Here is a 13,996-nt window from a genome sequence, read left to right on the forward strand (position 1 = left end):
AATCCCATAATACAACTCTGGTTCTTTCCCTTCCTTTGATGTGATTCATTGAGGGGAAAAAGAAAAAGAAAAAGTTTTCTTACTTCAGATATCAACACCAAGAGCAGATAAAACTAATGATTCTCCCAAACTTCAGTTTTGCAAACCAATATTTATTGAGTTTAAAGGCAGCTGGATCACCACAATGCCCATCCAGCATAGGGGATGAGTCATGAAAGCTGCATCCCAGAAGCTCATTGTGTGACTTGCAGACGGCTCCAATGGATGTAAAGTCTGAATCCCAGCAATCATTACTACATACGTAAATCTTGGAGAGGGGTTTTGTGAATCCTTAAGTTTTAAGAGTTTCTTGGCCTCGTAAGTTGTTTATCTTGCATTTTGAGCCTGTAAAAGAGCTGTAAATTAGTACTTTTACATGATCTTGGGAGGTACCCATCTTAGTAGTTCGGTTTAATTTGGTTGATTTGTTTGTTAATTTCTTTCCATACACACCTACCCTGCACCTTAGCTGCATAGTGATTTGATCCTTTTCTGAGTATCACTGCCCACTAACAAAACACACAACTAACAGGAGCCCAGCTCAAGGAGGGTAACCACAGAAGAGTGACTAGATTTCAGTGACTCACAGATGTTCAGAAAAATTAGTTGTTTAGAGACACAGTTCTTTCCACTGTTAATTTCTGAAAATCCACACATTTCTTTTAGCACAAATCTGATCATAATGCCAACAAAGAGTTGTTTCCTAAAGAAATCTGGAAAATATTACATGCTGTGGAAGGACTCTGGACAGTCCTAGTATGCCAAACATGACTGACAAACATTGCCCTTCTCTCCCATTTCCTTTAGCTTGAGAAAACATATTAGATTACGATTCTAAAACTAACCACCATTCACTTATTTGACCACTTCCTCCTCCTAAGCCTAACTACCATGGTCAAGCTATCAAAGTTTGAAGACCAACAATCAGAAACACCGTTTTTGCTGCCTAAGTAAGTTGTTCAATCAAAATTTAATATCACATCCTAGCATTGTGCTTCTTCCTTTATCTTTATAAACTTCCATTTGCTTGTAGACCACTCAGTCTCCTTTCTATCCAGAGGCAGTCCTATGTCACCACCTCCTATGTATCCCATTCCTTCCTTCCTTTCCATTGTTACTTCATATTTTATCCCAAGCCTCTATCCCATGTCTTTGTATCTTCTTCCCTGTACTCTGTCCCTCTGGGACCAAAAAAAAATTTCCTTTGTTCTGAGAACTTGTGTTGTCTTGAACAATAACAATCCCTACAACTACTATATTGAAAACGAAAAATGATCAGACCAACAACCTAACCTCCATCATTTAGACACTGAAGAAAGAAAAGTAAACCAAGCTCAAGAATAAAAAGAAAAAGTAAATATGGATGGGTGTTTGGCCTTCATGTGTGTCACTTTACCACTTACATACTTGGCGCCCACAGAGGCCAGAATATGGTGTCATACACCATGGAACAAGATTTACAGGCTGTATGAGAACCACCATGTGAGTGCTAGAAATAAAACTCAGGTCTTCTGAAAGAGTACTAAAAGATCTTATCCACTGAACTAAATTTTAGCTCTCCCTTTTAAATAAATGACTTATTGGAGTTTTAAAAATAAGCTAAGTGAAAGAGACCAGAACAAGAGGCCCATATTCTTTTTTTTTTTCTTGATAATAGAAAACTTTATTGTGAAATATAAACATGGAAAGAACACATGAATATATTTGAGAAAAACATAAAAGGCAGTAAAAGAATATGAATAAAATATGAGTAGAATCTAATTATACTTAAAGGAGGTTCAGATTTTAGTTATATCAAGTCTCATGGCTATTAAAGAGTATAAAAATAATTATTTTTCAAAATGTGTATCCATATGTATGTATGAATGAATGTTTATATGTATATAGGCATGCATGTTCAAAGATGAGCATGTGGAGGTCAGAAAACAAAGGAACTTGATTCTCTCTCCCACCATGTTGGTCCTTGGATATAGATGTTATATGTGTTACACATACACACATGTATACATATACAGGTATACACATATACAGGTATACACATATACACATAAACACACACACATATATATGTATATGTATATATATGTATATATATGATATATATATATATATATATCCTCCAACCTCCTCTATCAGTGGAGGAGCTGGATAATAATAACAGAGCATGTCTTGAAAAGGACATCATGCTCCCAGTTGCAATGACTGTCCTCTTTTTCTTTTTTTTTTTTTTTTATTAACTTGAGTATTTCTTATATACATTTCGAGTGTTATTCCCTTTCCCGGTTTCCGGGCAAACATCCCCCTCCCCCCTCCCCTTCCTTATGGGTGTTCCTCTCCCAACCCTCCCCCCATTGCCGCCCTCCCCCCATAGTCTAGTTCACTGGGGGTTCAGACTTAGCAGGACCCAGGGCTTCCCCTTCCACTGGTGCTCTTACTAGGATATTCATTGCTACCTATGGGGTCAGAGTCCAGGGTCAGTCCATGTATAGTATTTAGGTAGTGGCTTAGTCCCTGGAAGCTCTGGTTGCTTGACATTGTTGTACTTTTGGAGTCTCGAGCCCCTTCAAGCTCTTCCAGTTCTTTCTCTGATTCCTTCAACGGGGGACTTATTCTCAGTTCAGTGGTTTGCTGCTGGCATTCGCCTCTGTATTTGCTGTATTCTGGCTGTGTCTCTCAGGAGCGATCTACATCCAGCTCCTGTCGGTCTGCACTTCTTTGCTTCATCCATCTTGTCTAACTGGGTGGCTGTATATGTATGGGCCACATGTGGGGCAGGCTCTGAATGGGTGTTCCTTCAGTCTCTGTTTTAATCTTTGCCTCTCCCTTCCCTGCCAAGGGTATTCTTTTTCCTCATTTAAAGAAGGAGTGAAGCATTCACATTTTGATCATCCGTCTTGAGTTTAGTTTGTTCTAGGGATCTGGGTAATTTAAGCATTTGGGCTAAAAGCCACTTATCAATGAGTGCATACCATGTATGTCTTTCTGTGATTGGGTTAGCTCACTCAGGATGATATTCTCCAGTTCCAACCATTTGCCTACGAATTTCATAAACTCGTTGTTTTTGATAGCTGAGTAATATTTCATTGTGTAGATGTACCACATTTTCTGTATCCATTCCTCTGTTGAAGGGCATCTGGGTTCTTTCCATTTTCTGGCTATTATAAATAAGGCTGCGATGAACATAGTGGAACACGTGTCTCTTTTATATGTTGAGGCATCTTTTGGGTATATGCCCAAGAGAGGTATAGCTGGATCCTCAGGCAGTTCAATGTCCAATTTTCTGAGGAACCTCCAGACTGATTTCCAGAATGGTTTTACCAGTCTGCAAACCCACCAACAATGGAGGAGTGTTCCTCTTTCTCCACATCCTCGCCAGCATCTGCTGTCACCTGAGTCTTTGATCTTAGCCAATCGCACTGGTGTGAGGTGAAATCTCAGGGTTGTTTTGATTTGCATTTCCCTTATGACTAAAGATGTTGAACATTTCTTTAGGTGTTTCTCAGCCATTCGGCATTCCTCAGCTGTGAATTCTTTGTTTAGCTCTGAACCCCATTTTTAATAGGGTTATTTGTTTCCCTGCGGTCTAACTTCTTGAGTTCTTTGTATATTTTGGATATAAGGCCTCTATCTGTTGTAGGATTGGTAAAGATCTTTTCCCAATCTGTTGGTTGCCGTTTTGTCCTAACCACCGTGTCCTTTGCCTTACAGAAGCTTTGCAGTTTTATGAGATCCCATTTGTCGATTCTTGATCTTAGAGCATAAGCCATTGGTGTTTTGTTCAGGAAATTTTTTCCAGTGCCCATGTGTTCCAGATGCTTCCCTAGTTTTTCTTCTATTAGTTTGAGTGTGTCTGGTTTGATGTGGAGGTCCTTGATCCACTTGGACTTAAGCTTTGTACAGGGTGATAAGGATGGATCGATCTGCATTCTTCTACATGTTGCCCTCCAGTTGAACCAGCACCATTTGCTGAAAATGCTATCTTTTTTCCATTGGATGGTTTTGGCTCCTTTGTCAAAAATCAAGTGACCATAGGTGTGTGGGTTCATTTCTGGGTCTTCAATTCTATTCCATTGGTCTATCTGTCTGTCTCTGTACCAATACCATGCAGTTTTTATCACTATTGCTCTGTAATACTGCTTGAGTTCAGGGATAGTGATTCCCCCTGAAGTCCTTTTATTGTTGAGGATAGCTTTAGCGATCCTGGGTTTTTTGTTATTCCAGATGAATTTGCAAATTGTTCTGTCTAACTCTTTGAAGAATTGGATTGGTATTTTGATGGGGATTGCATTGAATCTGTAGATTGCTTTTGGTAAAATGGCCATTTTTACTATATTAATCCTCCCAAACCATGAGCATGGGAGATCTTTCCATCTTCTGAGGTCTTCTTCAATTTCTTTCCTCAGTGTCTTGAAGTTCTTATTGTACAGATCTTTTACTTGCTTGGTTAAAGTCACACCGAGGTACTTTATATTATTTGGGTCTATTATGAAGGGTGTCGTTTCCCTAATTTCTTTCTCGGCTTGTTTCTCTTTTGTATAGAGGAAGGCAACTGATTTATTTGAGTTAATTTTATACCCAGCCACTTTGCTGAAGTTGTTTATCAGCTTTAGTAGTTCTCTGGTGGAACTTTTGGGATCACTTAAATATACTATCATGTCATCTGCAAATAGTGATATTTTGACTTCTTCTTTTCCGATCTGTATCCCCTTGATCTCCTTTTGTTGTCTGATTGCTCTGGCTAGAACTTCAAGAACTATATTGAATAAGTAGGGAGAAAGTGGGCAGCCTTGTCTAGTCCCTGATTTTAGTGGGATTGCTTCAAGTTTCTCTCCATTTAGTTTAATGTTAGCAACTGGTTTGCTCCATATGGCTTTTGCTATGTTTAGGTATGGGCCTTGAATTCCTATTCTTTCCAGGACTTTTATCATGAAGGGGTGTTGAATTTTGTCAAATGCTTTCTCAGCATCTAATGAAATGATCATGTGGTTCTGTTCTTTCAGTTTGTTTATATGATGGATCACGTTGATGGTTTTCCATATATTTTTTTTATTAACTTTAGTATTTCTTATATACATTTCGAGTGTTATTCCCTTTCCCGGTTTCCGGGCAAACATCCCCCTCCCCCCTCCCCTTCCTTATGGGTGTCCCCCTCCCAACCCTCCCCCCATTGCCACCCTCCCCCCATAGACTAGTTCACGGGGGGTTCAGTCTTAGCAGGACCCAGGGCTTCCCCTTCCACTGGTGCTCTTACTAGGATATTCATTGCTACCTATGGGGTCAGAGTCCAGGGTCAGTCCATGGATAGTCTTTAGGTAGTGGCTTAGTCCCTGGAAGCTCTGGTTGCTTGGCATTGTTGTACTTTTGGGGTCTCGAGCCCCTTCAAGCTCTTCCAGTTCTTTCTCTGATTCCTTCAATAGGGGACCTATTCTCAGTTCAGTGGTTTGCTGCTGGCATTCGCCTCTATATTTGCTGTATTCTGGCTGTGTCTCTCAGGAGCGATCTACATCCGGCTCCTGTCGGTCTGCACTTCTTTGCTTCATCCATCTTGTCTAACTGGGTGGCTGTATATGTATGGGCCACATGTGGGGCAGGCTCTGAATGGGTGTTCCTTCAGTCTCTGTTTTAATCTTTGCCTCTCCCTTCCCTGCCAAGGGTATTCTTTTTCCTCATTTAAAGAAGGAGTGAAGCATTCACATTTTGATCATCCGTCTTGAGTTTCGTTTGTTTTAGGGATCTAGGGTAATTCAAGCATTTGGGCTAATAGCCACTTATCAATGAGTGCATACCATGTATGTCTTTCTGTGATTGGGTTAGCTCACTCAGGATGATATTTTCCAGTTCCAACCATTTGCCTACGAATTTCATAAAGTCGTTGTTTTTGATAGCTGAGTAATATTCCATTGTGTAGATGTACCACATTTTCTGTATCCATTCCTCTGTTGAAGGGCATCTGGGTTCTTTCCATTTTCTGGCTATTATAAATAAGGCTGCGATGAACATAGTGGAGCACGTGTCTCTTTTATATGTTGAGGCATCTTTTGGGTATATGCCCAAGAGAGGTATAGCTGGATCCTCAGGCAGTTCAATGTCCAATTTTCTGAGGAACCTCCAGACTGATTTCCAGAATGGTTTTACTAGTCTGCAATCCCACCAACAATGGAGGAGTGTTCCTCTTTCTCCACATCCTCGCCAGCATCTGCTGTCACCTGAGTTTTTGATCTTAGCCAATCGCACTGGTGTGAGGTGAAATCTCAGGGTTGTTTTGATTTGCATTTCCCTTATGACTAAAGATGTTGAACATTTCTTTAGGTGTTTCTCAGCCATTCGGCATTCCTCAGCTGTGAATTCTTTGTTTAGCTCTGAACCCCATTTTTTAATAGGGTTATTTGTTTCCCTGCGGTCTAACTTCTTGAGTTCTTTGTATATTTTGGATATAAGGCCTCTATCTGTTGTAGGATTGGTAAAGATCTTTTCCCAATCTGTTGGTTGCCGTTTTGTCCTAACCACAGTGTCCTTTGCCTTACAGAAGCTTTGCAGTTTTATGAGATCCCATTTGTCGATTCTTGATCTTAGAGCATAAGCCATTGGTGTTTTGTTCAGGAAATTTTTTCCAGTGCCCATGTGTTCCAGATGCTTCCCTAGTTTTTCTTCTATTAGTTTGAGTGTGTCTGGTTTGATGTGGAGGTCCTTGATCCACTTGGACTTAAGCTTTGTACAGGGTGATAAGGATGGATCGATCTGCATTCTTCTACATGTTGCCCTCCAGTTGAACCAGCACCATTTGCTGAAAATGCTATCTTTTTTCCATTGGATGGTTTTGGCTCCTTTGTCAAAAATCGAGTGACCATAGGTGTGTGGGTTCATTTCTGGGTCTTCAATTCTATTCCATTGGTCTATCTGTCTGTCTCTGTACCAATACCATGCAGTTTTATCACTATTGCTCTGTAATACTGCTTGAGTTCAGGGATAGTGATTCCCCCTGAAGTCCTTTTATTGTTGAGGATAGCTTTAGCTATCCTGGGTTTTTTGTTATTCCAGATGAATTTGCAAATTGTTCTGTCTAACTCTTTGAAGAATTGGATTGGTATTTTGATGGGGATTGCATTGAATCTGTAAATTGCTTTTGGTAAAATGGCCATTTTTACTATATTAATCCTGCCAATCCATGAGCATGGGAGATCTTTCCATCTTCTGAGGTCTTCTTCAATTTCTTTCTTCAGAGTCTTGAAGTTCTTATTGTACAGATCTTTTACTTGCTTGGTTAAAGTCACACCGAGGTACTTTATATTATTTGGGTCTATTATGAAGGGTGTCGTTTCCCTAATTTCTTTCTCGGCTTGTTTCTCTTTTGTATAGAGGAAGGCAACTGATTTATTTGAGTTAATTTTATACCCAGCCACTTTGCTGAAGTTGTTTATCAGCTTTAGTAGTTCTCTGGTGGAACTTTTGGGATCACTTAAATATACTATCATGTCATCTGCAAATAGTGATATTTTGACCTCTTCTTTTCCGATCTGTAGCCCCTTGATCTCCTTTTGTTGTCTGATTGCTCTGGCTACAACTTCAAGAACTATATTGAATAAGTAGGGAGAGAGTGGGCAGCCTTGTCTAGTCCCTGATTTTAGTGGGATTGCTTCAATTTTCTCTCCATTTAGTTTAATGTTAGCAACTGGTTTGCTGTATATGGCTTTTACTATGTTCAGGTACGGGCCTTGAATTCCTATTCTTTCCAGGACTTTTATCATGAAGGGGTGTTGAATTTTGTCAAATGCTTTCTCAGCATCTAATGAAATGATCATGTGGTTCTGTTCTTTCAGTTTGTTTATATAATGGATCACGTTGATGGTTTTCCGTATATTAAACCATCCCTGCATGCCTGGGATGAAGCCTACTTGATCATGGTGGATGATTGTTTTGATGTGCTCTTGAATTCGGTTTGCCAGAATTTTATTGAGTATTTTTGTGTCGATATTCATAAGGGAAATTGGTCTGAAGTTCTCTTTCTTTGTTGTGTCTTTGTGTGGTTTAGGTATAAGAGTAATTGTGGCTTCGTAGAAGGAATTCGGTAGGGCTCCATCTGTTTCAATTTTGTGGAATAGTTTGGATAATATTGGTATGAGGTCTTCTATGAAGGTCTGATAGAATTCTGCACTAAACCCGTCTGGACCTGGACTCTTTTTGGTTGGGAGACCTTTAATGACTGCTTCTATTTCCTTAGGAGTTATGGGGTTGTTTAGCTGGTTTATCTGTTCCTGATTTAACTTCGATACCTGGTATCTGTCTAGGAAATTGTCCATTTCCTGAAGATTTTCAAATTTTGTTGAATATAGGTTTTTATAGTAAGATCTGATGATTTTTTGAATTTCCTCTGAATCTGTAGTTATGTCTCCCTTTTCATTTCTGATTTTGTTAATTTGGACGCACTCTCTGTGTCCTCTCGTTAGTCTGGCTAAGGGTTTATCTATCTTGTTGATTTTTTCAAAGAACCAACTTTTGGTTCTGTTGATTCTTTCTATGGTCCTTTTTGTTTCTACTTGGTTGATTTCAGCTTTGAGTTTGATTATTTCCTGCCTTCTACTCCTCCTGGGTGTATTTGCTTCTTTTTGTTCTAGAGCTTTTAGGTGTGCTGTCAAGCTGCTGACATATGCTCTTTCCTGTTTCTTTCTGCAGGCACTCTGCGCTATGAGTTTTCCTCTTAGCACAGCTTTCATTGTGTCCCATAAGTTTGGGTATGTTGTATCTTCATTTTCATTAAATTCTAAATAGTTTTTAATTTCTTTCTTTATTTCTTCCTTGACCACGTTATCATTGAGTAGAGCATTGTTCAATTTCCACGTATATGTGGGCATTCTTCCCTTATTGTTATTGAAGACCAGTTTTAGGCCGTGGTGGTCCGATAGCACGCATGGGATTATTTCTATCTTTCTGTACCTGTTGATGCCCGTTTTTTGACCAATTATATGGTCAATTTTGGAGAAAGTACCATGAGGAGCTGAGAAGAAGGTATATCCTTTTGCTTTAGGATAGAATGTTCTATAAATATTCGTTAAGTCCATTTGGCTCATGACTTCTCTTAGTCTGTCTACATCACTGTTTAATTTCTGTTTCCATGATCTGTCCATTGATGAGAGTGGGGTGTTGAAATCTCCCACTATTATTGTGTGAGGTGCAATGTGTGTTTTGAGCTTTAGTAAGGTTTCTTTTACGTATGTAGGTGCCCTTGTATTTGGGGCATAGATATTTAGGATTGAGAGTTCATCTTGGTGGATTTTTCCTTTGATGAATATGAAGTGTCCTTCCTTATCTTTTTTGATGACTTTTAGTTGGAAATTTATTTTATTTGATATTAGAATGGCTACTCCAGCTTGCTTCTTCTGGCCATTTGCTTGGAAAGTTGTTTTCCAGCCTTTCACTCTGAGGTAGTGTCTGTCTTTGTCTCTGAGGTGTGTTTCCTGTAGGCAGCAGAATGCGGGGTCCTCATTGCGTATCCAGTTTGTTAATCTATGTCTTTTTATTGGGGAGTTGAGGCCATTGATATTGAGAGATATTAAGGAATAGTGATTATTGCTTCCCGTTATATTCATATTTGGATGTGAGGTTATGTTTGTGTGCTTTCATCCTCTTTGTTTTGTTGCCAAGACGATTAGTTTCTTGCTTCTTCTAGGGTATAGCTTGCCTCCTTATGTTGGGCTTTACCATGTATTATCCTTTGTAGTGCTGGATTTGTAGAAAGATATTGTGTAAATTTGGTTTTGTCATGGAATATCTTGGTTTCTCCATCAATGTTAATTGAGAGTTTTGCTGGATACAGTAACCTGGGCTGGCATTTGTATTCTCTTAGGGTCTGTATGACATCAGTCCAGGATCTTCTGGCCTTCATAGTTTCTGGCAAGAAGTCTGGTGTGATTCTGATAGGTCTGCCTTTATATGTTACTTGACATTTTTCCCTTACTGCTTTTAATATTCTTTCTTTATTTTGTGCGTTTGGTGTTTTGACAATTATGTGACGGGAGGTGTTTCTTTTCTGGTCCAATCTGTTTGGAGTTCTGTAGGCTTCTTGTATGTCTATGGGTATCTCTTTTTTTAGGTTAGGGAAGTTTTCTTCTATGATTTTGTTGAAGATATTTACTGGTCCTTTGAGCTGGTAGTCTTCACTCTCTTCTATACCTATTATCCTTAGGTTTGATCTTCTCATTGAGTCCTGGATTTCCTGTATGTTTTGGACCAGTAGCTTTTTCCGCTTTACATTATCTTTGACAGTTGAGTCAATGATTTCTATGGAATCTTCTGCTCCTGAGATTCTCTCTTCCATCTCTTGTATTCTGTTGGTGAAGCTTGTATCTACAGCTCCTTGTCTCTTCTTTTGGTTTTCTATATCCAGGGTTGTTTCCATGTGTTCTTTCTTGATTGCTTCTATTTCCATTTTTAATTCCTTCAACTGTTTGATTGTGTTTTCCTGGAATTCTTTCAGGGATTTTTGTGTCTCCTCTCTATGGGCTTCTACTTGTTTATTTATGTTTTCCTGGAATTCTTTCAGGGATTTTTGTGTCTCCTCTCTATGGGCTTCTACTTTTTTATTTATGTTTTCCTGGATTTCTTTCAGGGATTTTTGCGATTCTTTCAGGCATTTTTGCGATTCCTCTCTGTAGGCTTCTACTTGTTCTCTAAGGGAGTTCTTCACGTCTTTCTTGAAGTCCTCCAGCATCATGATCAAATATGATTTTGAAACTAGATCTTGCTTTTATGGTGTGTTTGGATATTCCATGTTTGTTTTGATGGGAGAATTGGGCTCCGATGGTGCCATGTAGTCTTGGTTTCTGTTGCTTGGGTTCCTGCGCTTGCCTCTCGCCATCAGATTATCTCTAGTGTTACTTTGTTCTGCTATTTCTGACAGTGGCTCGACTGTCCTATAAGCCTGTGTGTCAGGAGTGCTGTAGACCTGTTTTCCTCTCTTTCAGTCAGTTATGGGGACAGAGTGTTCTGCTTTCCGGCGTGTAGTTTTTCCTCTCTACAGGTCTTCAGCTGTTCCTGTGGGCCTGTGTCTTGAGTTCACCAGGCAGCTTTCTTGCAGCAGAAAAGTTGGTCTTACCTGTGGTCCCGAGGCTCAAGTTTGCTCACGGGGTGCTGCCCAAGGGCTCTCTGCAGCGGCAGCAACCAGGAAGACCTGTGCCGCCCCTTCCGGGAGCTTCAGTGCACCAGGGTTCCAGATGGTCTTTGGCTTTTTCCTCTGGCGTCCGAGATGTGTGTGCAGAGAGCAGTCTCTTCTGGTTTCCCAGGCTTGTCTGCCTCTCTGAAGGTTCAGCTCTCCCTCCCACGGGATTTGGGTGCAGAGAACTGTTTATCCGGTCTGTTTCCCTCAGGTTCTGGTGGTGTCTCAGGCAGGGGTCCTGCCGCTCCTTGGCCCCCCCCCACGGGAGCCCAGAGGCCTTATACAATTTCCTCTTGGGCCAGGGATGTGGGCAGGGGTGAGCAGTGTTGGTGGTCTCTTCCGCTCTGCAGCCTCAGGAGTGCCCACCTGACCAGGCGGTTGGGTCTCTCTCTCACAGGGTCTGGGGGCAGAGAGCTGCTGCGGAGGCCCATATTCTTAAATTGCTTCAGTTGCCTAGAGTCGTGTGGGACAATAGGGAACTGGGGATGAAGGTGATGGTGGGTATAGATCTTCTTCTGATAGTAGTTGAAGTGGTATAAAATCAGTTACCATAAGTGTACACTTTGAATATCCTAAGTCACCAAAATCAACACCTTACAAATGTAGATGATCTGACATGTAACGACAGTCATGGTATGTATTGTCCATCTCTCCTCCAGGTTTGCCTAAGTGTGACTCAAGTAAGTGTCATTATGGTAACAAGAAAATCTTGAATTGGCCATTAGTTCTGCTAAGTAGGAAGGAAGGAGTCACCGCTGACGTAGAAGTCATATGATCTGAACAGAACACACCAATGAGGTAACCCTGAAAGGCTTCAGGCCTCTATCATAGCATCTGTGGGCATTAGTAAGCCAGAATTCCTCCTAAGACGTACTTCTGGATCAGCTGCTGCCTCCTATGGCTAAGAGAATGCCCATATTCCCTGAGGAGCCATGTGTCCCTTCTGGAACCCTGCACTGCAGTCCTCATATCCTTTGCTTTTTCAGGCAGGATAGGTTCTTCTCAGGGTAAAAGCCTCAATAGGCAGGAAGGGATGGAGCACTTGAAAGTACAACAGAATATAGCTTGCATTTCATCAGATGATTTTTGGCTGAACCTTTATGAATGTTTTGATGTGAAACTTGCCAAAACATGACAAAGGTTACTTTTCAAGTGTGTTTCCCAATAACTTAATGTTCTACCTACATTGTCAAAAATGATGTCTGTCCTTGCTTCTGAGAAATTAGAAAAGGTGAAATCAGTGTTTCACTTCTGTGAAGGACCTGAGGCTTGAGTCTTTTTGCAGCACAATTTAGAGAACTGTGAGTCCCATCTCTAGACAACGAAATTCTTACTCTCTCACTGTTTGTCCTATGTAAGCTCCCCTGGATCCCAGATGCATTCGCAATGTCATTCATGTTACCTGGTTCATGAAGCATGCTTCATCACATGATATCATTTAAATTACAGAGAAATGAATGGCTTATGTGAGAGGAACTTCCAGTAAGAAGGGCAAGTACAACATCTGGAAATCTGGTGGCCTTCAAGAAAACAGGGGTTTCCTCAAGACAGTCACGTAAAGACAGCTGGGGCTTTCTTAGCTCTTTCTCAAAACAGCTAAGACTTATTTCTTACAACATAATTATAATTCAAAGGTACTCCTAAGGTTGACTCTTCTAAAAGCACAGAATTAGGAGTTAGACTTTCCACATGAGATTTAGGGAAAGGAAATATGCATTCTACAACTGGACCTTAGGCTAAACACTAAGACTGTTGAAGATGATAGAAGGTCCTCACACAACAGGATCTTAGAGTAGATGGGCCTTAGATACAGCCCAGAATTCCCTGAAAGTACTTGCTAATTAGAACATGGACTTCATCAACCCTCCAGAATGTACCAAAGACCTGGGAACTGAGAGACTCTAAAGCCTCAAAGGGGGAACCGTAGGTGAAATGTGCTATAGTAGGCCGAGAGAATTTGTTCAGCCCCCCTCCAGCAGAAAGGGCATCAAGTGAGGGATAGGGTTGCCATCCCACAGTCAAAACTCTGACCTATAATTCTTTCTGTCTAAAAGAAATACATGGATAGAAATGGCGAAGAGCCTCAGGAAAACAAGGTCCAGCAACAGGCCCAAAGTGGGATCCAGCTCAAGGGGAGGCCCCAAGATCTGACATGATTACTAAAGCTATGGGCTGCTCACAAAAAGGGGCCTATCATGACTGCCCTCCAAAAGACACAGCAAACAGCTGAAAGACTCAGATATAGATATGTGAACCAAACAAATGAACAGAAGCTGCTGATTACACTGTTGAAATAGGGAAAAGGTGAAGGAAGCTGAGGAGGAGGGCCATCCTGTAGGAGGACAAGCAGTCTTAATTAACCTGGACCCCCAAGATTCTCAAACACTGGATCACCAACCAGGCAGCATACACCAGCTGAGATGAGGCCTCCAACACATATGCAGCAGAGGGTTCCCGGGTCTGGATTCAGTCAGAGAAGATGCATCTAACCCACAAGATGCTGAAGGCCCCAGGAAATTAAGAGGTCTGGTGGGATGGGTGGGATGGAGACATCCTCTTGGAGAAGAAAGGAAGAGGGGACAGTATAAGATGTAGAAAAGTTTGTGGGTGGACAGGGAGGGAAATAATATCTGGACTGTAAAAAAAATTGAAATAAAATGAATGTGCCCTTCTTCTAATGGTGCATTTCCCAAGGTGTGACACCATCAGCAAAACAAGTGAATGAGAAGACATAAACTGCCCATTCCACATCCATCTACAGCATTGCCATGTGGAAGGACAGGAAGATACCAATTACCCTTCCTTGTG

The sequence above is a fragment of the Rattus norvegicus genome, chromosome 2 (assembly GCF_021556685.1).
Source record: "Rattus norvegicus strain SHRSP/BbbUtx chromosome 2, alternate assembly SHRSP_T2T, whole genome shotgun sequence".
Lineage (NCBI taxonomy): Eukaryota > Metazoa > Chordata > Mammalia > Rodentia > Muridae > Rattus > Rattus norvegicus.